A 24,211-nucleotide genomic window follows, 5' to 3' on the forward strand; every position below is an offset into this window, starting at 1 on the left:
TCTTGTTTTAGGGACCACTCATGAGGCATCAGAATTGCCCTGCTGAGTTTGTCTGCTATCACATTGTATTTCCCCAGGATGTGCATTGCTGTCAGAAAGCATTTGGAAGAGGTCATCCACTGCCATACTCTCAGGGCCTCTCTGCAAAGGGGTTAAGATCTGGTTCCTCCTTGTTTGTTTATATACCACATGACCGACATATTGTCTGTTTGCATTGCAATTGTTCCTAGCGGACGAGAGTCTTGGAATGCTTGGAACGCTAAAAGCACCACTCTCATCTCTAGGACATTGATATGCAAGTAGGCCTCATGATTCTGCCAAGTGCCTTGGACTGTCCTTCCCTGATAATGCCCCTCCACCCTATATGGGAAGCATCTGTTGTCACTGTGGCTAAAAGCTTTGGAAGAACAAAGGGTCGACCTAAAGTCACATGAGTTGGAGTGAAGCCACCAACAAAGGTCTTTCCTGCAAGATTCTGTTATTATGATTTGGTGGGACATGGGTAGTTCCTGCACGGACCACTGAGTGAATAGTAGCCACTGAAGAATTCTCATATGTAGCCACACTAATGGAATTATGTTTATTCTTGCTGCTGCCATGGTGCCAAGCACTTTTAGAACTGTTCTTGCTTGAACTTTCGTCTTGAAAAGAAGGACTAAGACCTAATATCAAAGGGCTTGTACTCTTTCTGGGGGAAGCTTTACCTTCATTTTTGTGCTGTCTAGATCTGCTCCTATAAAAATGATATGCTGAGATGGCAATAAGGCAGATTTTTCATAATTTATTGTGATCCCTAAACAGGAGAAGAGTTTCAGTGTGGTGTCTCTTGCTTTTGGTAGTAGACGCTCGGTGGTGGTGGTTAGGATCCAGTCGTCTAGGTACAGAAACACTCAGAATCCTAGATGTCTCATTTGACCCATAACTACTGCCATACATTTGGTGAACACTCTGGGGGCTGTAGTGAGACCAAAGGGCAGAGCTCGAAACTGGTAGTCACTGGCTCCCAGCTGCAAGCGCAAATGACTCCTGGATCGCCTGTCCATTTTTATGTGGTAGTACACATCCTGGAGGTCTATAGAGCACATCCAATCATCTTTTCCCAGAAAAGGGAGAATTGACTTCAGTGTTACCATCTGGAACTTTGACTTTTTACTGCTTTGTTCAGTCTGCTGAGATCCAAGATGGGTCTCCAGTCCCCTGTTTTCTTTGGAACTAAAAAGAACATTGAGTAAGTTCAGGATCCTATTTGGTCTGTGGGGACTATTTGGATGACTCTTTTTTCTAGCAACCTCTGTATTTATAGTGTTGCCTGTTTCCTGTGACTGGGTGGAATGTCTGGAATGTTCCTTATGTGTGGTGCGGGAAAAGAAAAGGGTATGGAGTAACATCTGGATATGTATTTTGTGATTTTTAGCCAGGCTTCTGGGTACAAGGATAAGCGACCCCCAACTGCCTCCAGAGATGGACAGGTGGGCCTCTTTCAGGAGCACTGAAAAGGCTTGCCAAGGAAGGATTCCCTGTCACCCTGGTTTTATGGACCCCCTCTGCCATGTGGCCAGCATCTTCCATTATTGCTTCCGCCTCTGCCCCTGGTGGAAAAATCACCATGTGTGTCCTGAAAAACTCTCTGGGATTTTCAAAACCACATTTTTCTTCCCTTTTGACCTTTTGGGTGAAGCGTGGAAGGTAAGGAAAAACGAACTCCTACAGCAGAGAGAGTTTTTCCTTCCTGTTTACACCTGGTTAGTGTATCTTTGACTTTAGGCCTGAATAAGGACGACTCATCAAAGGGGTTGTTAACAAAAGAAGACTTAAAAGGCTCTGCAAAGTTACACAAGCACATCCAGGAATGCCTCCTTAGGGAAATTCCTGAATCCGCTATCCTACTCACTCCATCAGCTGCTTAAGAAATGAGTCTCATGGAGGAATTTACCACTAATTGAAGGTGGAGAGCTGGGAGGAAACTTTATCTGATACCCCCGCAGCTAATGCACCCTGGAGAGTATCTCCTATCTCCTTCAGGAGATCTCTCTGCAACCTGGTAAAATGTGTAAGATAATTCAGGGACCTGAGTGTAAAGGTCAGTGAAGAAAAGGTGCACTTTCCGTATCTGTCCATCATATGAGACTCTTTGTTCAGAGGATGGACAGAAGAGGACGTCTCTGACAGTTCCTTCTTGGTGGCAGCCACCACCACCATAGCATCTGCCGGGACACCTTTTGTAACGAAAGTTTTATCAGCAGGGGATGTAATGTATTTATGTGGCCTCCAAGGGACAGGCTCCACTGAGTCTGGTGTCTCCCACACCTTTCGACAAACTAAGTCCATGAGTTTGTTGAAAGGTGGAGAAGACACCCAAGTGGCGTAAGGGTGAGACTCAAAAGCCTTCAGGTACACAGACTCCTCCTCAGAAGGGTCAATGGGTTTCCAGCCACCTCTCTGTTTAAGTATTTCTAGGATGTCTGCAAAGGAGACATCCTCAGAAGGTGACCGTAGGGACCCTTCTGGCTCATCGAGGTCTGTGTCAGATGTGATGGACTCCTCTGGGGAGTCCAAATGCTTCCTCTTACATAATCTCTTGCAAGGTACCTCTTCAGAAGGTTATTCTGGAGAGGTTTTGGAAGAGAGGGGTTCACTCAATGGGGCATCCTGAGGCCATGGGTCTCCGCGTCTGTGTAGATGTGGTTGTGCCAAGATGGACACCTGTACCTTTGGGGGAGGAATGACTAAATCTGAGAGAGGAGCTGCCCATGGGAACAGTGCTCTCCTCATCCACTTGAAGGCCCCCCTCCCATGATCTGAGGAAGCTCCCAGCTCAGAAGAACTAGAAGGCATCCCCGGTGCCAAGGGGGGTTGGCTTCGAGGCCGATGTAGGAGCTGAGGTCACCTGTGCCGAAGCCCCGAGAGGCAAATGTCTGATCCAACTGTCCTCCCTGAACCCAACCAGAAACTGTTGACTCTTGGACTCTTCGAGCTCAGACGGCACCAAGGAAGTTGGAGTGGTAGTCAGGGCTGAAGATCCTGGAACAGGTCTCGGCTCCAATGGCTCCACTACAATCAGTTCCATGCATTCCGGCTCCTAAGTCCCTAGATGGGTTGGAGGAGGAATCGATGTTGACAGGGTAGGCTTAGTCGGTTTCAAAGCCCTCTGGGTCAGCTCTGACAAAAGATTGGCTAGCGCCGGTTTCCTCAAAAGTCTCCGCACCACACAATCTACATCATAATCTGAAAGGCTCCAGGAGGATCAAGAGGAAGGAGCTGGAGATCTTGAAACTAGCAAGATGGGGGGATCTCAATGTAGGAGAAACAGGTTCCAGTTCTGGGGACCAGCTATGAGCCTGAAGTACCAATGGTTCCGATACTGAAGTAGCCAAGGTGGATGGTTTCTGCGGCCCAACAGGTTTCGGGTCTGATTGGAAATTTTTGGTAACTTTTTTGTTGGCTCCAAATGAGGTCCTGATGATGTAGAAGAAGATCTTTTACCTGATTTCTCAGATTTTGAAGAAGGAGAAGAGGTCTGTTTTGTATTACTCTGACCTTCTCCTATGGATTCTGAAAAGGAAGTCTTCAATAACCCCCCAAGAATGAACTTATTCTTCCTTTCAAGAAGAACCCTGTGGCTGAAAGAATGGCAAATTGCACAAGATTCTTATAGGTGTACTGCTCCAAGGCAGTAGACACACACACACAGTATGACCATCAGTCACTGATATTTTCTGACTACACTTACAACATTTTTTGAACCCAGAGGTTTTGGCATCTTTGGTCTGTTTTGACATCTTAATAGCCAACAAACAAAAATCACTATATATATATATATATGTATATATATATATAAATAACAACACACTAAGGGAAAGCCCTCTAATTTAAACGGACTAAGCAGCCCTCTAACTAAAACAAGCTAGCTTACTGGATGGAGGAAACACCAAAAAGTAACTTTTTTTTTAAAGAAGCTTACTAAATGGAAAAATATGTAAAGCACACACCAGGGAACAAGGGAAAAACCCTCTAACTTAAATGAGCTAGCTTAGGTGATAGAACAATCCACCAAATAAAACAGTTAGTCAGCCAACGTACTCAACAAGACTAATGCACATGGTAAGGGAAAAAGGCAGCCATGTTTTAGTAGTTTGTTGGCTGTGTTTTAGTAGTTTGTTGGCTTCCTTTCCTGTGTTTTAGTAGTTTGTTGGCTTCCTTTCCTTGGTTTACCAGGCAGCCATCTAACTTAAACGAGCTTAAAGAGAATTATCAAATATGCACACACTAGGAAAAAGGGCACTCTATCTAAACCATGCTATAGGTAGCCCTCTAAGTTAATATCTAAATTATGTAAACAGAAAAACACACTTATTTAAACAGCTCAAAACAAGGAGACTAAGAAAAATTCAACCTGCATACACAAAATTGCATGTAAAACTCATCAAAACCTAATGAATGCTTTACAGAGCCAAAAACTTTCTCAGCAATGCGACTAAAACTACACTTGCCACTACTTATCTCCTCCCCTCACCATTTTATGGTGCTCCCAGCCTTACTAACAACATCCAGGCTTCACAAAAAGCTAAACATGAACAAAGCTATAATAAAGTACCTAAATTTGCAGCAAATACCCCTTTCAGAACCCACTACTGTAAAGCAATAAAAAGCCAAAACTGGTTCGAACTACCCCATCAACATATACACAGACTCTTCCCACTTATAAAGTTATCACATCCATCTACTTGTCCAGCACTAAGTACCATTCCACACAATTATGTTCCCATTCAGTCATTATGATCCAATGACCAGAAACTCCTCTCTGTCCACAAACCCATCATATCTGCTGGATATATGCTCATACCATGTTGCCAAGGCCTGGAACTCTTTACCTATGTACATCAGGTCAATACCCTCCCTCCAGTCCTTTAAAACCATTCTAGCTAAAATCTGGTTCTGTTCTTACTAAGTCCTAGGATAAGCTATATCCCTACAAATGAAAAGATACCTATTCATACCCTATGCCTCCTTATACCTCCTTACTCCTTCTTCTTCACTTACAAACTTACATCATTTGATTTCTCTCCTCTGACTCTAAATATGCCATAACCTCATTTTTTTTGTTTTCTCCAGCTTCATATTGCAATTCCTGTTTGTTGTTGTTGTTTGTCTTTTCGGCTTTTCTCGGAAGGGGTCGCCACAGCGGAACTCCGGTCTGCTAATGATTGGCAGTAGATTTTTATGAAACGCCGAGGTGCCAGCTCGACGCCCAACCTTCAACGAAGGCATGCCCATTTATGCACGCATGTCTTTCAAACGCTACCCAACCGAGGGGAGAACATGCAGACTCCACACAGAAGGCACTCCCAAGCCCAGCCGAGAATCGAACGGGAGAACCTCTTGCTGTGAGGTAACAACGCTACTGCTGTATCACTGCGGCATACACTGCAATTCTTGTATTATACTAAATTACCTTCAATTTTTCTAAACTGCCTAAAATTTCTCTATTGTCATAGACGTTGTCTCTATTCTTAAGCAATGTTTTCACATTATGTCTAATTTGGTATAATTGTTTAAACTGTAGATTTTTATTGCTTTTTGTATTATATTTGAAGACTGTAAAATTATTGTTGTTAAAATGTTTTTGTAATATTTTGGAGCTTTTCTCCCCAGGCATCCACTGAAAACGGGCACCTACTTGGTCAGACTTTCCCAGTAATCAAATGTCAATAAATAAATAAATATTATAAACCACTGTACAGCCTTATAATCATTAAGCAGTATGCATAACATGATATGAATAGTGCTGGTTTGCTCACAGCTGGTTAATTTCAGTTATCATTTCATTACCAGGTGTCCAAACTTGCCACCTGTGAGTACACCATCATCTTCCACACTTCCACAACAGCTGCTGTGATTATACAAAGAACAGTGTTGTTTGCGGGCTACTTTTTATTGACTTCCATGTGGTTACTCATACGCAGAGAATTTACTTCTTTCAATTATTATGGAATAACATGTTGTGAATTATTTTAAGTAGGGGCAAATGCTTTATTTGGATATCTGTGGGCTTCATCATTTTCTACTCTAGGACAGGATTAGCTCCCACCAATTAAATTAATAATAAAATGGGTCATTTAATAATTGAAAGGTGATTCCATTGCTGTAAAATTACTGGTCAAGTGTGCCCTTTCACTTTCTGGGTCTGGCTGTTCTTTTCTGTGTACCTACATTTTAAAAAGTATTACCAAAGAGCAACACAGCTTAAGTGATTTGCTGATTTAATTAACAAAAATCCAACAGACTGATGTTCATCCCCATGAAATTCCTAATAACACACCCTGTAGCATGGGTGTATGAGACAGGTAGATCAAATGCTTGGAAGGCATCATCACATGGCACCAGGTAGCCATTTCTTTGGCATATGTAAACTCATGTATGTGCATGTGCGCACACACACCCACACTCACACATTATAGGGTCAGTTTTAACTGATGTGGCACCAGAGCCTGTTGTGAAAAAATAGAGAGTATATCAGAAGTTTAAGTTGATCCAGATGTGTGCATAGTGAAGACACAAGAGGGACAAATGGCATTGAAATGATTACTAACAATGTGTAAAAAGACTGGAAGAATTCTGAATTCACCAAATTGAGAATAGCTCTCCAGTAACAATCATTCTCCATGAAGATGCAGACAGTGTCCCACACCTACTCTCCTCATTATGACCACTCCCATCTATGCCTCTCCATTCTTCACTGGGGATCAGCTATAAGCTGCATGCAAGTATTAACCCCCCTGCCCCTAGGAATGGTGTACCCTTCCTTCCCAACCAGTGCCTGTGGTGCCTGAGCTAATAACCAAACCAGAATCACCTGGGTCATAGTCAAGGTTTAATCCCTCTACTCCACCATTCTGACTATAACTACTGAACAAAGTTAACATACACTCGCTATTAACATCAGAACACACCTTAATGAAATACATAATTTGTAGGATGGTACTTTCTTATTTAGAGAGACACTGGAGACTTCCTTCTAGATTTCTAAAAACTGAAGCATTTAGGAACTGATATAAGATAAAGTGAATTATGTCTGTGATTCAGCTTAACTCATCATACATTATTAAAAAATGGGATACACAAGTCAAAGTTAAAATGGGAGGTATGTCCTCACTCCATATAGACTATTAGAAACTATAATGAAAAAGTGAAGCAGTTAGAAGAGAAATTAGCTGAGCTGCAGGACAGGGTATGGAAAGTTAGGTCTCAGATCATAAACAATTTATTTTGTGTTTAAGACATGTTGGTCTTTCAGCTTTTCCCGGTTAGGGGTTGCCACATCGGAACTCCGGTCCACTAATGATTGGCAGTAGACTTTCACAAACGCCGAGGTGCCAGTTCGACATTCAACCAAGGCACATCTTTCAAACACCCACCCAACCGCAGGGAGGACATGCAGACTCCACACAGAAGGCACTCCCTGCACTCCAGCCGAGAATCGAAAGGGAGAACCTCTTGCTGTGAGGTAACAATGCTACCGCTGCACCACCACGGATTGCATGGATGCAAAGAAATTTAATGTAAGAGTGAAGTTCAAGAGGTAAATCTTGGCATCTTTGTTGACAACACATAGTAAGGGTCACTTTCAGTGCAATCTGGTCATAATTCTTTGTAGTGCTTTGTCTGCTCGGAGAACTACAAATTACAGAAAAATGTGTAGGTGTGCAAAGTGTTTTATTGGTTTCAAAGACAATGAAATACAGCACTGCCAAGTAGATATCAGGCAGAAATGAAGTGTTCCACTGTATTATAAATGGATGTTGTTATTAAGTGTGGTGGGGAGAAGTATCTAACAGCTTTTAAAGCTGTTTTACCTTCTGCCTTTGTACTTTGCTGGCCAGCATCTTCTGCAGTTAATCTCCAACATAAGACCCAGTTTTAATAGTGCTTAGAGGTACTTAACAAAAGCTCTTACATTTTTTTTGAGGATGATCACAGTGCTCCATGCACTACAATATTGTTACAGAGGAAGGGGAGAAGATATGATAGGAAGTAGAAGAGCTGTTAGATACAAAATATGAGTTTCTTCATCAACTTTTAAGAGAGAAATATTTTTACAATGCAACAGATTATGAAAAATATGTTGACAGTTTGACCAAGACAGCAGAGGACAAAATATGATATGTGAGGTGGATAAGTGCTAACAGAAATCCATTACTGATAGGTTGGTATTTTAGTAAATATTATGAAAGACTGTATGAATTGCAAACAAAGTTGGAGGAGTGATCTCAAATTATGGAGTTTTTTAAAAATATAGTGGCACCAAAATTATGAACGGAGAAGCAGATAGTTTGATACAACTAATTACAAAGAATAAAGTGACTGAAATATTGAAAAGACAGGTTTGAGGGCAACTCCAGGATATAATTGCCTACCTGATGAGTTTTAGATTTTGTAGACACAAGAGGTGAGTCATAAACTTCTGTTGTTATTTAACATAGTACTGGATACTAAACAAATACCCGAGTCAAGCAGGAAGGCTATGGTTACAGTGGTTGCCAAGGAAGGGAATGATCTGAGCTTACCTTCATCACATAAACCGCTGTTGGTTCTAAATCATGATTATAAGCTCTTCATAACAGTACTGGTGAAGAGGGGAAGCTATATTAATATCAAATCTAATAGACAGTAATCAGCGCGGGTTGATTACAGTAAACAAACTTTTGCTAATATCTTGAAGACAGTTTTACTGTGGAGAAAAGTACAGCAGGAGAAGGATCTTTTACTGAAACAGAGAATTGATGCAGAGAAAGCTTTTGAAAGGAGTGAGTGACATATTTTCAGAATTTGTGAATGTCTTAATGGTGGTGTATGATAAAACAAGGACTAGAGTTGTTGCTTATAATCAGATTGGAAAAAGTATAAACTTCAAACCTAGGAATTAAAATGCTATTCTTTTCAGATGATGAACTGATTTATTTGACTCTTCTGGACAGAGATATTGCTAACTTGTTTCAAATGATGGATATATTTGGTAAAGTGTTAGGTATAAACAAAACCTTGGGAAATGTGATTAATTATACTCCATCAGAAAGTCTGCAGAAGAAGCATGATTATTTGTGGAAGGATGAACACACAAAAGTTGAAAAATAAGTCAAAAGATGATATTTCAAGATGGAAGATGATAGGCTTGGAGCTGGATCAGAGAATACATACAGTGCATATTTTGGGTTACCTTTAGTGTTATGTATGTTTCAGGTACTTCTGGTGGAGTTGGTGGGGAATTTCTTTTAAGTCTAGCTATGAATATGATACAGGACTATATTGGGGATTGCAGTACATCTAGAGTGACCTGGAATAAATTAGCTTTGCCAGAGGAATGCCAAGTTGAATGTATTTGACCCAGGACTGTATTATGATATAGTATAGGAAAGGTTGTCATACTTTCTTCCAATTCAAAAATGTGATGTGAAATGGAACATTATTATGAAGTTAATGAGAAATGAGAAAAAGCTTGAAAGTGGGTTGTGTCCATGGAGGAGAGAATTACCCTTTCCAATGAAACACGCTTCGGTCTTTATGAGAAATGTGTTAAATAGAAAAGAGATTTGTGCATGGATGAATAATGTAACACCTACAGGTAAGAACAGACTGGGAATATCTGAGAAAATGGGTCTTATGTACTGGAAGGAAAGGAAGTCTAAAGCTAAAGAGATGTAGTAGGAGCAACTGAGATTTGAAAGAGGGTAAGCCTCCAGGGGGGCAAATACAGCAGGAGCCAAAGATAAAAGGCTGTTGAAGCAGCATGGTGCACTAGAGCTTCTTCATGACCATTAGAAAGATCCTGTACCATATATTGGTTGCTATATATCTCCCTCTATGACAAACGAAAGCTACAACACCTATCTATAGGAACTGGAATCACTCAGTTTTAAACCCAAAACATTTTTCCTAGGTGAGCTTAACTATCCAGCTATAAAGTGGAAAAACTACACCACTACTGCACAAGTACAGAGAGTCCCGAACTTTCTCAGTACAAATGTCCTGGAGTAATTAGAGCACCCACTGGGGGGAATGACATCTTGGATCTTGCCCTTACTAATATGGGAGTATCTTGCATCATCTCTTGCATATCTTCATTACTTGTTAGGTCTGACCATAAAGCAGTCTCCTTCGAAATAAAACTGAAACCAGAGATTCCTCCCATCCAAGGTACCTTTAAAAAATACTTTAAGACAAACTACTTACTCCTAAGTGATACATTGGCAAGCTTCAAATCCACACCAAACCCAGTTAACTCCACTGAATACACAGAAATATACACCATCACACTATACCAACATGTAAACAGCTGCATAGATGCAGCTGTACCCCGTAGGAACAAGTGCAGGGCAAACCCCAGAAACAAACTTACATGGTTAAACCACGATATCAATAATCTTTATAATAAAAGGAAAATAATTCTGACCAAAAGTAAAAAGAGTAATTCCCTGAATGTTAGAGCCCCTGTCACTGAAATAAACAAACAAATCAAAAGTGTAATAAAATCGACTATAGCCAAGTTAAACCCTAAAATAACTGTCCCAGCCAAAGACAATCACAAGGCATTTTTAGTTATGTTCATATTTTCAAATGTTACAACACAGTAATGTTAGCAACAGAACAATGCTGATCCATCTCAGTCTCCAAAGACGTTTTGTACCAAGTGAAAGGAGAATAGCTACAGTCATTTCCCTGCATAAAGAAGGACCTTCCACAGACTCGGGGAATTACAGACCTGTAAGTCTGACCAGTCTCATATGTAAAGTCGTAGAAAGATTTAGCAGAGAATTAATCAGTCAGGACATAAGGAACCTGCAAACACTGGAACCATCTCAGTTTGGATTATTCAGGGTTAGGCCATGCTTATTCAATCTGGTTGAATTATTTTGAAAAGGTCACCAAAGCAATGGATGAAGGCAGAAGGGTACATGCTGCATACCTCAACCTGGCCAAAGTTTTGACACACTTCCCCACTCAGGCATAGTATACAAGCTAAAAGAAACTGGGAATAAACCTCTATGTCACCTACTGCTTTGCCAACTGACTCACAGATAGGATGCAGATAATCAAAATATGGGAAGTTGCCTCCACAAAGAGACCAGCCACAAATGGAGTCTCTTGGGGTTCTATTCTGTGACCCCTCCTGTTTGGGATCTACTTTTCTGAAGTAAAAATCATTACCAATGGGCTCTGGCTGACTAGATTTCAGATGGTTGCATGCTAGGAGCAGTCATCAAATCCTCAAATGACTTAGCAGTCCTGCAGGACGGTTTGTCTCAAATAAATAACTGCTGTCGATATCATGGACTAAAACTAAATGCCAAAAAATGCATTACTGTATCCTTATCCTTTGGGAAGTCATCTACTCCAGGGAACTATCACATCAACAATACGTCCCTAAGAGTTGACCCAGTCTATTGTTGTAAGAAAGTCCTTCTAAATTGCACAGCTTATAAACAAAGCAATTGTGTCTAGATCTAGGGATGTCATTATTCATCTTTACTTAGCCCTCATTAGGCCAGTCATTGAATATAGCGCCCCCATTGGAATGCATCTATCCAGACACAGGCAACAACTGTATCACTCACAGAAATGTCTTACTAAGAGGATGCAAAGCTTAAACAACATATCCTACATGGACCAACCCAATGCCCTGTCACTCTACTCTGTATCCTACAGATTGCTAAGAGGTGACCTGTGTCTGGCACACAAGGCATCTTCCAATCCATTATAGATGGGTTTACTGCATCTCAGCAAGTCAAATGGCATTGAAAACACTTGGTCTATGGATCTAAACTTCTGCAACATCATCAGAATGATTTGGAGGGACAAATATATCTCTTAGAGGATACCACTGCTGTTGAACAGACTCCCCATCCACAAAAAAACAAATTTCAGCCCTTTCCATTTTCAGCACAACTTAAATTTATGGATGGGAAAAAGGAAACTGGCCCCTGTACTAGTAATGGACAGAGGCAGCTCCTAAATGCTTTACCCCATGCATTTGCCCCCTCTTATTATCTATGGTATAATCATAGTTATTCTGACTAGGGGTAATATATAATTATCTACTTCTCTAACAAAATGAGACAGGTTAATTTGAGCAAAAAAAGGGAAATTGGCTAGGCTTAAAATGGCCTGCAAGGACAGTGAGCTTAGTACTTACCTATGAACCTATAAGTTGCAGACCTATGAGAATGATTAAAATCTGTCTCATGACCCTTGGTCCATTAGTTCTTCATATTGTTTGTTCATCTTTGAGGATGAGGACATTCCCAGATGTCTTAAAGGAGGTGCTGGTGACCCCACTGCTCGAAAAAAACCTTCTTTAGATTTGTCTTGCAAATCGTCAGATCCTTGTCAATTTTTCTTTAGATCTAGGCACAGCAAAAAGACAACTCATAATTATAAGTATAAATGATCTCCTTATGTTAGGAGAATTATAGTACAAAGTCTATCCTGATCATACTCGGTCTCTTTGAAGCTTTCAGTATGGTAGATCATGTTTTTTTTTACTGAATGCGTAAATTATTATTGCAGTGTTATTGGTACACTCCCAAGTTAGTATAAGTACTACTTACCTGGCCATACACACTGTGCAGTGTCTGGCTTACACTCACCATGCAGATACACCTAGGGGTGTAGAGCACTGCAGGGCTCAGTCTTGGCTCCTTTATTATTCACTGTATACATGTTGCACCTGAAGTTATTATAAGGAAGAGTATTTTGTACCAGTCATACAGAGATGATGCACAGCTGTATCTTTCCTTCTGCTTCATCTCAGTGCTGGACTTTATCAGTCATGCAGACTGTCTGGAGTCCAGTCTTGATTGTTCATGTTTGAACTAATTGAAACTAACTCTACCGAGACCAAGGCTTTCTTTCTGCATGCTTCCGTCTGTCCGTCAAATATTCCACTGTTATCGTCATTAGTCATCTTTGGTGATAATCAGGTGGAATTTGTGCCTCAGGTTCATAATCTAGACATAATTCTTGATGACAGGCTGAGGTTTCAGAATCACCTGTGAATGGTCCTGAAAACATCCTATTTTCATTTTGGAAATATTCATAGGTTCATAGGTTCATAGGTTTGTACTAGACTAACTGCCCTTATGGGCCATTTTAAGCCTAGCCAATTACCCCCTGTGAGAATCAAACCCTGCACCTTGTGTCTGTAAGTTAAGCACCTTAACCATTAGGCCAGCCTCCCACGATATATTGCCCAGATTAAACACTGTTTATCTGAATCAGATCTTTAAACAATGGTAAATACACTAGTGTTATCTTGCTTGGACTATGTAATGCTCTGTATCATGAGCTTTCAGATAGTGACTTTTTGTTCCTGTAGTGGGTCCAGAATTCTGCTACCAGATTAATTACTGGTGAGCACATAATGCGTTATATCACCCCATTTTTTGGGATTTGTTCTGGTTGCTTGTTGCAGCTACAAAATCTTGGTGATCAAGTTTTGTACCCTGCATGGTCCGGCTTCTGTTTATTTCAAAGAGCTGTTGGACCCCTATGTCCTGACAAGGCGGCTGTGGTAAACTGGTGTGGGGATGTAAGACTTTCCTGAAACATGGAAGAAAATCAGGTAGTGTGTCTTTTTCATACTTTGTTCTCTTCTTCTGGAGTAGGCTACCATCCTAAATTTGGGCATGTGAGGCAGAATATATCTTTCTGAGGTCTATATCATCCTTTTCAGTGTGAGCCTGACTGAGAAATGTTTTCTAATTTTCGCTTTCTTCATTTTTGATTCCTTCTGATTATGACTGTTTTGAATATCATTTTTAACATATTTATGTGTAATTCAGCGTACATGTTAGCTAGGAATTGTGTCATACTTCAATGTCTCTATGTGTTAATTGTGTACGCTTAGTGATAAATATCAAATTTAAAATAAATAAAAGTATGGGTTTCAGGATATTTAAACATAGAGTTTGAATGCATAATTAATACAGAGTAAAATATGGGACTGAAAAATCTCTTTGTAGAAACACAACATTTTAGGATATTTGCATGGAAGTAATAGCACAAATATTTTTATATTCCACAAAGACTGATAAGGATGTTTCCAAATGTGGAAGCACATTGGTGGTGATGTGATAAAGAAGTGTCAGGGGATGGAGCATATCTTCGGTCAGCTCAAGGTCAGCAAGCTTTAAAAATTAATTAGAGCAGATTTTTTCTGAGGGGTTGTAGCAAGATGTGTATAACAAAGAAGTTTATTTTGCTATGCTAGGTTTTCATGCTGAAATACAGTGCAATAAATTGGAAAGAACAAGCATTTTTTGCAATATTAGCAACCAGAAAATGGAAATCTAGAAACATACAATCACCAAAGGGAAAATATTATTTTATTTAAAACACAACTCATCCAAAAGGCTTCCAATATAGCATATTTATTAAGCACAAGTTGACATACCGGGGGCATTACAACCTAAACCTTTTTTTCCTATAAAACATATACTAGCACTTCACCTAATGCCTTCTCAAGAGTATGAACAAATAATAAAATTTAAATACTCATATCTCAAAGGAAGCAAGCAATAAAAAGAAGCACTTCAATTAGCAAAAATGCATATAACCTTTGTTAAAAGAGTTTTATTTATTCACATTATATAACTCATATTCAATTAATTGTTAAGTCCATTGGTTTGAACTCTTTCATAGATGAAAACAAACCAAGATTCCTTTTTAGGGAAGTATCAGAAAGTTGTAAATACGTACATAATTAATGTAGTAATGCATAATAAAATACTATAAAATGTCAGTCTTGATGATGGATTAAACATAAAATGGCTTACAACAGTACTAGTGGACAGTGTATTTTAGCATCCCTTATAAGTTTTTCAATTTATCAAAATCAGTTGGATGGTCTGTCTAATGTACTACCAATTACAAGAACACTTTAAACTATTTAACAGCTCTCATATATAGTAGCCAGTAGGTTATACGACTTTTAAATAAATGACTATTGATGTAAAGGTCACTTGCCAAATCCCTGCATTTACAAATAGAGTTGTTTGTCTTTCGGCTTTTCCTGGTTAGGGGTCGCAACAGCGGAGCTCCGGTCCGCTAATGATTGGCAGTTGTTTTTTATGGTGTCGAATTGCCAGCCTGATGCCCAACCTTCAACGAAGGCATGCCCATTCAACGCATGTCTTTCGAACGTCTACTTGACCACGCGGAGGACATGCAGACTCCACACAGAAGGCACTCCCAACCCAAGCTGAGAATCGAACGAGAGAACCTCTTGCTGTGAGGCAACAATGCTACCGCTGCACCAACGCGGAAGCCATTTACAAATAGAGTAACATTTACAAATACAAGCACCAATAACAGTGTATATTAAATCTCTATTAGAACTGTTCCTTTTAGTTTCAGAAAAAAAATATAACTAGAAACTCAGAAGTGCCTCCAATTCCACTAATAAAGGATCTAGTGGACATAATGATTAGATTGGATGATATGGAGAATAAGAAAAGGAAAAAATCTATAAACTAGTGGAGTCTATGGAAATAGTTCATTCAGCAATACCCCTAGGAAAGAATTTGAATAAGTTTAATTATGGTTAAGTGATGAATTGCATTTGGATGAAACAAACAATATAAGACCTTAAATGGGCACTTATTGATGTTTTAGTTCTGTATTAGTTGTTCTTCGTAAACACATAAGGTGTCCATAAGCATGAAGTGTGGATGGATAGGAATAGATATAAATGTTTTCTATGGTTGAATTAATGGCAAATCCTGGAAGGTGCTGAGTTAATGAGATATAAAATTAGTTAATAGAAATGTATGTTGTTGCTTAGTATATGAACTAGTGGGTCTAACATCTAAGATAAAAATGTACACAATGCATGAGGATCAAACTGTATGTAATGAAACTGAAAGAGAAAAAAACAATCAAATTTCACAACTCTGTCCATAAGACAAAGAGAATTCCTATAAGAGACATTGGGGATGTCCCCTAAAATGTTGTCATTAAATTTAATGTACCAGTGCCTTTTCAAATTTCTAAGAGCACTTTCAACAAAAGATTCATACATGGTCACAAAATAAATGTCTTCTTTATGAATATTTTGTGAAATTTGACTTGTAAAGGAAATCTTAGTTTAGCAGACAATATTCCTTTTAAAAGCCTTTGGATAAAGAAACTGTAAAATATGAGCTGTGTAATGCTTCTTATTAATTTCATCCATCTATAGCCCCTTTTTCTTTTTTGCACATATGGTTGGGCTTACACAACAATATGACCACCATATACAATGTTAACATTGCCGGGTGGCTAGTCCTGCTGCTGTGTTTCTTCTGTACCACACTCATGCACATCCACTCACACCTGTGGGCATTTTAGAGTGTCCAGTGCACCTGCGACGTGTCTTTGGAATGTGGGAAAAAATTGAAGCACCTAGAGAAAACTATGAGTACACTGGAAGGACATGTGTTCTCCACACAGAGGGCACCCTGGCCAAGAGCTTATTGCTGTTAGGTGACAACTCTACCCTCTGCACTGTTGTGCTGTACACTTTTCTGGATATAACATCCCGGGTGGCCCCTTAAAACTCATCTTCTTCAGAGCATAATATCTTTGCTGAAAGGAACTCCCATACGGAAGGGAGTCAGTAAGTCATTGTGTGTGTATATAGTGCTTGCATGCAAAATGTTGTATGTTGTGATATGGATGGCCCCTTGTTGTAACTGAAAATATACATCCAAGAATTTTATGTGATGTTTCTCGATATTACCAGTAAAAGAAATATTAAACTCATTAGAATTAATCCCATTAAAAACTTCAAAATAAAACTTGATAGCCCTTAAGAATAAAAATAAATTATTAATGTAGCACTAATAAAATGCTGCATTATTCAAGTAATAATGTTATTATTAAAATACTTCTGTTCTACTAGCACCATAAAGAGATTATGTAACTTGAATACATTTCAGTCTCATAGCTGTATCCATTATCTGGAGATAATATTCTTTACTGAAAAAGAAAAAAAGTATTGTTAAGACAAAATACAAGAGGCTGGAAATGGAAGAAAAATTGAAGAAAACTGCCTATTCTAAAAAAAACGAGAAACTGGTTTCAACCAGCCTATATGATTAATAGATGTGCAAGGGCTCAAGACATCAGTAATAAAAAAATATATATTCTTTCCTGCCATTTAGCGCCATATAATACCTCTAATACGTGTTCACTATGTTAGGTTAATTCTGTTTGTAATAAAGGATCTGACATTACCAACTGTTTCAAGATTCAGTCGGTCTCCCGGTGGAAAAGAACCATGGCCCCAACTCAAAAAGAGTTTCTCTCAGTGTAAGTGGTCACTTACACTGAGAGAAGACTAAAAGCAGCTGTTTTGGAACCTGGTCCCCATAGTAAGCCTGTTTATAGATAGGCCTTACACAGATGTAAGTCCCTTACACTGAGAGAAGGTCTTTTGTAATCAAGGCAGACTTACTCTGAAAGCAAGTCTTTTAGAATCTGGCCCAATATGTATGAATTTTCCAGAAAGTATACAAATCAGAGTATAAGTATTATGCACCAGTAATTTAATTCCCCACTCCCCTAAACAAAAATCCTATTACTAATGGCGTCTTTCAATACAATATTCCACCTATTATGTGTATGATAAAAAGGATTGCTTGTAATTTCATATATTCACTCCCTCACCTCCTTCAGTGGTATCAACTCTCACTCACCCACAAACTAGTAAACCATCCACTAAATGTCCCATCCCTCCAGAATCTACTCCAACCCTATCGCACCACCAGACCACTAAGATCCAGCAACAAAAATCACTTGCAGATCACTAAAGCCAATAACTCTGCTGGTGAAGCACTATTCTCTTGTGCCATAGCCAAATTATGGAACTCACTCCCACCCACAATTACCTCCGTACCATCATGCACCAACTTCAAAACTTTATTAAAAGTGCACCTAAAACATGCTGGCTATGCCCTTGCAACTCCCACTCTAATATCATCCACCCCATCCAACTACTACCTTTCTTTCACCTCCACTAACTACCTTGATGATAGCAAGCTCAGATGCTCATAAGCCTAGTACTTATTATACAGCAGGAACTTCTCATTGTTACATTTGTTAATGCCTGTTATGTACTTCACAGATAAAGATTCTAGTTGTCTACTGATGTACTATGTTCTTCATCTGTAAATATGTTGTAAGTAATTTCTATGTTAAATTGTTAATCGCTATGTAATCCAATGTAACTACTGTCTGTTTATTTTACTGTGGAGCTTTTCTCCCCGGGCCTCCGCTGAAAATGGACCCACGTCCAGTCGGACACTCCTGGTCAACAAATTTAAATAAATAAATAATAAATAAATAAATAAAATTCAACAGTATTGTTCAACAACTTGTAAGACAAAGATAACTATCTATTTTCGTCATTATTGCATTACATTGTTTTACCTGCCCATTTAATTAATGTACTAGTGAAAGCTGATAATGCTTTCAAAGCTTCCCATTCAGCTTTGGTTAAGTTATAATAACAACATGCTTAGAACATTGACTGATATACTGCACTGTAGAAATTCTACTACTCACTACAGAACTACAGTTCATGTATTGTTACACATTGCACTTTAGAACTACTGTGCTGAACTTCTCAGAAGAAAATGTGATCTATAACTATTAAGGAGTTTTGCTTGTTTGTTTATTTATTTATTTATTTTTGCATTTTGTACGTGTTTGTTAATTGAATTGTTCAGTAGACATAGTCCATTTTTTGGTTGAGACCTGAGGAGAAATACACTATAAGTGAACAACAATAAAAACATCAAAATTTATAAATATTATAAAATTAATTTCTCCTTCTGCAGTCCTTACATATGTGGTGCAAATCCCATCAGAGTTTGCTCATCTGGACTGAGATTTTTTCACCAGTGGATCCCATTCATCCAATTCAGCCACTAATTGGTTAGCTAAGAAACCAGTCACATGCATGGGGTGGTGCCTAACAACTACTAATCTGCACTGAGTGTTTCAGTTTTGTTTTTCAGTCCACAGCAGAACTTCTCCAGCTGGTTTTCATTGTGAGGTTTGAAGTGAACTAGAATCTGAAACAGCAGAAGATTTTTTTTTGTCTATGGATGAGGAAGAAATGCCTTTTTAAAATTTGTAGTACATACAGTACATGATGTGCTGGCTGTGTGTTAACTGGCTACACACAGCAAAGCTTTAGGGAACAATAGCTGGGACCAAGAATAAAGAGACTAAATGTGGAAGTACATTTATTTATTAATTTATTTATTTATTTACATTTGGTAACCAGGTAGTGTCCAACTAAGCTATAAGAAGCCCATTTTCAGCGGAGACCCAAGGAGAAAAGCTCCCCCCAAAAAAAATTAGTTTACAATATTTATACTAAGATATGCTAGTTACAGTATTAAAAAGATTACTATGACAGTTTACATAATAATAAAATACAGAGTTAAAACAAGTTAATACAAGATGAAAAGTCACATATCAAACCAGAAATGTCAAGTATGATACCAGCAACAACAACAGAAATCAAACAATATTTAGTTACATGGATAGAAAAAACACAGGAGGTGGGAAGTGTGTTTACCTAGGCAGGAGCATAGCCAGTGATTGGAGAAATAATGTGTAAGTTGCTGGTTGAAGCTATGGATATTTGGTATAGATAGTAAATGCTGGGGAAGGGAATTCCAAGTTTTGGCTATGGAGTAGCTGTATAAAGAATCGCCATGAGTATTATGGGATTTGATGACTTTGAGTAAGTTTTTGTCAACAGACCTGAGGGGAGGTAGGGTTGGAATAGGGTTGTACGAGGTTAGATAAGGCTGGCCAATAGTCGGGGTTATGAATAATGGAGTGAGCTACTATCAGTTGGTTCAGGGCTAGTAAATTTGGGAGTTCAGTCCAGTTTAGTTTTTGGAGAGCTATACAATAGTGTGTTCTATGAGGAAGGTTGTGGCAAATTTGGCTATTTTATTATAGCAAGCTTCTAGGCTATTCAGATCATATTTATGAAGGTTTATGAAGATTTGTGAACAATAGAGAAGAGTGTAAAGTATATCTCAGAAAATATCTAAACTATCTTTGCCTTTGTTACCTTTTTTGTGTATGTTTCAAGAACAACTTTGATTCTGGTCTGGATGTCAGGGTTCTTAGCTATGAGATTTCTTTATGTACCTAACCAGGCATATCCAACAACTGGAATGTCCACAGAGGTTCCTCACTAAAAGAATACAAGGCATTATTAAAATATCCTATGCAGACCGCCCCTAGGCCATATCCCTGTATTCTGTCTCCTATGGGCTGTTTAGAGGAGATCTATAAATGATATACAGGCCATTGTCGGACACCACTCTGATGGACCTCCTGCATATCCACAAAACAAACAGCATCAGAATTACCCATTCTAAAGAATTAAACCTTGCCTGAATATAAATAGGACCTGCTGAAGAGAGATGGGTATGTATCTCAGAGACTACCCCATCACTGGAACAGGCTCTCTAGCCATGTGAAGCAGAGTTCCTCCCTAACCCAATTCAAGTGTAACTTGGACAATTGGATGGGGAACAGGAAATTCATCTCTGGCGTGGCACCTATGTCTCTAATGGACATAGGCAACCTGTAAATGTTTCATCTCCCAGGACCCTGCTTGTAAATGTTTCATCTCCCAAACCCATGCTTACACTTATCAAGGGTACCAGAACTTGTCAGAGATTTGGGATGCATGACTAGGTTTAAAAAGGTATATCCTGCACAAAAGATCTGCAACCAATAAATCTAAGAACAGCTAGCAGTCAGATACAAAATAACACGCTGGACTTGTAGAAACTCTAATTTAATAAAACAAAGCTTTCGGGAACACAAATCCCTTCATCAGTGTATAAAACATTGCACTACCAAAAGCTTTGTTTTATTAAAATAGCATTTCTACAAGTCCAGCGTGTTATTTTGTAGGTTTAAATATGCCTTTGTGGTCATTAGCCTAGTAAACACCTATAACCTATGAACCTAAGTAAAAAGATATAAAATAATATTATCCAGGAGAGGCATCTTCAGTACAGCATGCAGTGGTACAAATGGTTGCAGAAACTGTGCTCTGTTTACACAATATATTTATGACTTAGCATTGGAGGCTGGATACTATTCCTGGCATACAAATATCATGGCAAGTCATTTTTACAGTGTCTTATCCCAAGAGTGTAAACTGCAACTTCACCTACAGGCTTGTTGTCAGACATCAATCCTGAGCATATGACTGACAGCTTAGGCAGCCAATCAGAGACTGGCAAGGAGGAGAGGTATTCACTGCTGGGAAATCCAATGAGGGTTATAACCCATCTGTAAGGAATGCAGAGACAAAAGCTGAGTCAGACATCTGTTCTTATAAACATGATGCTTTTTTCACTTATTTATTTACATTCATTTATGGTATTACAGCACTGATCCATGGGGACCCATTTCAGGCTCAGCATGGCAGTAAGCACTGAAACAGAAAATTGTGCAGCAAATAACAAAATATCTATAAATACAGATTAAGAAAATGATTAAAGGATTTACAGAGTTGACAGTGGTAGAACAGACCTAATCATTGTAGGTGACAGGTATATTTCATCAAATCTTTGAAGTTATTGCAGTAAGAAGTGGGAGAAGGTGAGGAAGAAAATAAGGGAAATAAAAAAAAAGATAAGGGAAGGAAGTGGCATTTGGTCATATACACTATTTAAAACATATACACTAAAAGTTGTTGGCAGTGAGAGAAGAGTCGATGGAAATAAGAGATGTCATATGCTGGTATACAGAAGGTCCTACCTATCCTAGGGAGTAAATGGTGGCATTATTAGAGAAACAGTTGTGTTGATTGTGATTTCAATGCTTTGTGGAAATTCAGGAAAGAATCTTTTTTTTTTTAATGAGGGAGAGTGACTGCCATGGTTTGGGCTGTAGAACTGAAAAGCTGTGATCACTGACAGTTATGAAGAGCTAGGAATTACTGGAAATGGACCAGATGTTGTAGCTTGTTTGCTTGTGAAACAGTCTATTTGCCAGGAATGGGAAGGATTCATGTTTTTAGGAGTCTGAACAGTAGGGTGCCTTACAGTGGGTCAGCTCTCTGCAGGACTCAGCCATTTGGCTATTCTAACTACAGTACAGTGGTGGTTTCTGCAAAGGACCATGGGTAGAAATCCACAGATTTTATTTGTTGTGCTTGGAAGGGAGGAAGGTTCTTTCTGGAGGCAGACAATATGGAGAGGGCATATACAAGTTGGGACATAATTATACCTTTACCAAAAGCTGTTCATTAGCGGATCGGAGTTCCACTGTGGCGACCCCTAACCGGGAAAAGCCAAAATTAAAACAACAACAACCAAAAGCTGTTCTATCTTCTGGAGGAAGAAAATGAAAATATTCCATGCTCAGACAAGTTACTGGCAGATTTTATTTTTAGTCACTGCCTTCATTTTCCAGTACTTGATTTATATTATTCAGGGCTATGGGGGGCTGGCAATGCTCCATCACAGGATGAATACATATACTCTCCTATCACACACATACTGATACACAATTGTAAGGAGTGATAACTCATCTAACAACATAACTTAGGATGTAGGGGGAATCAAATGCACATAGAGAAAGAACATGCAGACACAGGGAGTATGACATATATGTACTATCACTTTAAATGGCAATGGGATAAATGTCAAGCAAGTACAAGCTACCTGGCACTTACTGCCTTCAAGCAAAGCCTTGAAAGAGGATGTATATTACTGTCACATGTGTGTGTGTGTGTGTGTGTGTGTGTGTGTGTGTGTGTGTGTGTGTGTGTGTGTGTGTGTGTGTGTATATCTATCTATACACACACACACACACACACACACACACACACACACACAGTAAAGTCTCAGGTAACCAGCACCCGTGGGGATTGGTAGATGCCAGATAATTGTAGTTTCTGGTTGCTTGAGAGCTACTGTTAAAAATAGGCCTGACTAATACTGTACCCTATACTATTTGTTTGGTTTGACTCGTTCTCGGGTTGGGAAATGAGGGAATTTATTCCTATCTTCCTTTTTAAAACACTAAAAATGTAAGATATGTTTCTCTGGGGACAGAAAATGCAACACATGAAAATTGTACTGTATTTCTTTGATTTTTTTTTTTTTGCCAGTTGCTTGAGAGAGTGCCAGTTGCTTGATATATATATATATTTATATATATATATATATATATATATATATATATATTTATATATATATATATATATATATATATATATATATATATATATATATATATATAGCGAGAGAAAGAACATCTTAAACTGAAAAACAAAACCAAGACTGAATGTATATACATATTACACAGTGGCAGAAGACAAGGTAATTTATAACAGCAGCAGCTGACTTCCTGTTCATCTTCCACTCTGTAACTTCAAAAGCTATAAGGAAGATCAGAACAGAATCGACTATTTCCCTTTTCTAATATTACTACTGTAGAAGCCATGTGAATCGGCCTGCAAGTGCTTTGTTTTTCATCTTTTAAAGTAAAACCTCGCCAGGCAGTTCTAAATTTGCTCATTTCCCCACAAATATCAATAAAATGCCTCTTATTTGGAACTTAGCATTTGCAGTTATAAAAATGTTTTCATATTTCATCTCTTACTTTCTCAAAGTTATTACATTTTTTTATATTTTGCAAATAAAAAATCATTGAATCCCCAATCCCTTAATTTTTGTTATGGAAGAAGTTCTTTGTTCTGTCTGACTGTATTTACACATTAGCCACTAACATCTATGATACTGCCTAATAACTCATCTGGAAACTGGAAGGTCTGGATTCAAAATGTTTGACCTATACCTAAGTAGAAATTAAACGCACCAACTCAAACGAACAAAAACCAAACAAAAAATCCAACCACGGAAGTTGAAGTAATCCAAACACTTGGACCCACAAAATAAAAGCATTTAAAATGGCATTTAATGTAACTAAATTATTTTCTAAGTTTTACAAAATTCGGATTGATGTTATTCATTGAATTTGAATATGTATTTTTTATTCGTGGTCTACATAGTAGGGGTGTATTTTTTTTTTTTAAATGTGATTGTGCATAATTGGTTAATTAGGTTTTCTTTACATCAGGGGTATATATAAAGGGAGTGTGGTTAGTAATGCATTGTTCTGA

The sequence above is a fragment of the Protopterus annectens genome, chromosome 5.part0 (genome assembly GCF_019279795.1).
Source record: "Protopterus annectens isolate FY-2018-M chromosome 5.part0, PAN1.0, whole genome shotgun sequence".
In the NCBI taxonomy this organism is placed as follows: Eukaryota; Metazoa; Chordata; order Ceratodontiformes; family Protopteridae; genus Protopterus; species Protopterus annectens.